Source organism: Monodon monoceros, unplaced genomic scaffold, assembly GCF_005190385.1.
Source record: "Monodon monoceros isolate NGI ecotype Baffin Bay Population unplaced genomic scaffold, NGI_Narwhal_1 Super_Scaffold_11, whole genome shotgun sequence".
NCBI classification, from domain to species: Eukaryota; Metazoa; Chordata; class Mammalia; order Artiodactyla; family Monodontidae; genus Monodon; species Monodon monoceros.
In genome coordinates, this window is record NW_021703767.1 from 51,997,551 (window position 1) to 52,000,527 (window position 2,977).

A 2,977-nucleotide genomic window follows, 5' to 3' on the forward strand; every position below is an offset into this window, starting at 1 on the left:
TCAAATTCTTACAATGAGGGTAAATTAAACATTTCAGAGTATAATAACTGAATCATATTAACCCAGTGAAATTTGCATTGTTTCTGTGATCCAGTGAAAGAAAGGCAAGAAGAGAGAAATTACACAAACAACAGGGTTAGTGCCTTCTTTTACTTGAAACGTTTTCAAATGTTAGCAAGAAAAGGGAAACATTTTGCAAGGTTTTGTGCCAACTGGAATTGTACTGACATTCATTCTATTCCCACAGGGAAAGAGTGGATGAGACAGTAATTGATTTCTTCCAAGAGGATCCATCACCCATGACTCTCACTGTTCTTATACATCATTAGTCAGACAAAAGAAAGTTTCCTAATGGGGTTTTAGATTCTCTTGAATCAAAAAAAAAAAAAAATGCATTTCCAGATGTTTTAATTATTAAATTTCAAAATTGTATGATACATCATGTTTTTGTTATTCTCAACTAACTGATAAAGAGAGTCATTTAGCATGAAATTTAATTAAAAAGTGGAACTAATATTGGACAGAATCAAAATAGAAGGTCTAATGAATAAGGTATCTAGAATGAAGTTTTTGCCATAGGTACAGCATAGTTGTGGAGTGGTCAAAATAGTGTAATTTAATTACCCTACATAGGGGAATGTATTGGAGACAGATGAAAGATATTTAAATGACTAAGCACCTGGAAGCTGCCCATTCCGCCAGCTTGCCGGCACCTGGAGTCCGCGCTACTGGGCTAAGGACACCTGCATGTCTTCCGCGCTCTCCCCGCCGGCCCGTCACCCCTGCCTCGCGCCCGATGGTGAGCAGTGTGTTGTGCCGCTGTGTGGCTTCCCCGCCGCCGGACACCGCAGCCACCACCTAGCCGTCCGCCTCATCGCCAGCGTCCGTGGACCCTTGCGGCGGCGCCGTCTGCGGGGGCCCGGACCACCGGCTGCGCCTTTGGAGCCTTTTCCAGACTCGAAGTCAACCGCGAAGGCCGCCTGTGTGTCAACGACCTGGCCATGGGACTTCGGCTCCTGGGACTGCACCGCACAGGGGGCGAGATCCGGAAAATTGTACAAGCTGGCGACAAAGACCTCGATGGGCAACTAGACTTTGAAGAGTTTGCCCATTATTTCCGAGATCACGAGAAGAAACTGAGGCTGGTATTCAAGAGTTTGGACAAGAAGAATGACGGACGGATCGATGCGCAGGAGATCATGCAGTCCCTGCGGGACCTGGGAGTCAAGATATCTGAACAGCAGGCAGAAAAAATCCTCAAGAGCATGGACAAGAATGGTACGACGATCATCGACTGGAACGAGTGGCAAGACTATCTATCGCCTCCTGCATCCCGTGGAAAACATCCCTGAGATCATCCTGTACTGGAAGCATTCCACGATCTTTGATATGGGTGAGAATCTGACGGTCCCCGATGAGTTCACGGCGGAGGAGAGGCAGACAGGGATGTGGTGGAGACACCTGGTGGCTGGCAGTGGGGCAAGGGCTGTATCGAGAACCTGCACGGCCCCCTTGGACAGACTCAAGGTGCTCATGCAGGTCCACACCTCCCGCAGGAACAACATGTGCATCGTGGGTGGCTTCACCCAGATGATTCGAGCAGGAGGGGCCAAATCACTCTGGCGGGGAAACGGCATCAACGTCCTCAAAACTGCCCCCGAGTCGGCCATCAAGTTCATGGCCTATGATGCAGATCAAGTGTCTCATTGGGAGTGACCAAGAGACTCTGAAGATTCGCTAGATGCTTGTGGCAGGGTCCTTGGCAGGGGCCATCGCCCAGAGCAGCAGCTACCCAATGGAGGTCTTGAAGACCCGCATGGCCCTGCGCAAGACAGGCCAGTACTCGAGCATGCTGGACTGTGCCAGGAAGATCCTAGCCAGAGAGGACATGGCCGCCTTCTACAAAGGCTATGTTCCCAACATGCTGGGGATCATCCCCTACGCTGGGATAGACCTGGCCGTCTACGACATGCTCAAGAATGCCTGGCTGCAGCGCTATGCAGTGAACAGCGCACACCCCATAGTGTTTGTGCTCCTGGCCTGTGGCACCGTGTCCAGCGCCTGTGGCCAGCTGGCCAGCTACCCACTGGCCCTGGTCAGGACCCGGATGCAGGCCCAAGCCTCCATTGAGGGCTCTCCGGAGGTGACCATGATCAGCCTCTTCAAACAGATTCTGTGGACCGAGGGGGCCTTTGACCTGTACTGGGGGCTGGCCCCCAACTTCAGGAAGGTGATTCCGGCCGTGAGCATCAGCTACATGGTGTACGAGAACCTGATGATCACCCTAGGCGTGCAGTCGCAGTGACGGGAGGGAGGCCATCCTGCCCACGGACTCGCTGATCCTGGGCCTGCCGCCCCGGGTTGTGTAGCCATCTCATTCTGTGAATGTGCCAACACTGAGCTGACTTAAGCCAAGCTGTGAAAACCCTATAGGATGCACCTGCAAGGGTGGGGGCAGAGACGGCAGGCCCACGGTGTTTGTCCTGCTGACCCTGGCTGACCCTCATGTCCGTCCCAGGGAAGACCTGTGGGTGTTCCTCAGGGTCCAGGGCTCAGCAGAACACAGGCTCGCACGTGTGGGGACAGGACGTTTCCTACGGTGCCTGCCGAATAGCTGGGCTGGGAAGCTGGCTTAGTTCTTCCATCGTGACCTCGCAGCCAGACCATTGGCGCAGGGTGCCTTCGGGCCCACCTTGCTTCCTTTCTTGCTGCTGTTTTAAATGGTAGGAGGAGGGCCCGCAGCCCACTCCCCACACTGCTCCTCTCCGCTCAGTCCATGGGGAAGGGTAGTTCTACCCGACCTCAGCCTGACTTCCCAACTGGCAGCGCAGCCACTGGCAGGAAGAGGGAGGAGTCTGGCTTCTGAGCTGCCCTGCAGATGGGCTCCTGGATCCCCGTGTGCATGACGAGGGCAAGGCTGCCTGGCGTCCTGGCGCGTGGCTTCATGGGTCCTGGGACCCAGAGGGCCTCTGCTGCC

The 2,977-nt window shown here is 53.7% G+C and overlaps 1 pseudogene; it reads left to right on the top strand.

Annotated features, from left to right (window-relative positions):
• Nucleotides 1-796: 796 nt before the first annotated feature.
• On the top strand, nt 797-2,305 carry LOC114891040 (annotated as a pseudogene).
• The last annotated feature ends 672 nt before the right edge of the window (nt 2,306-2,977 follow it).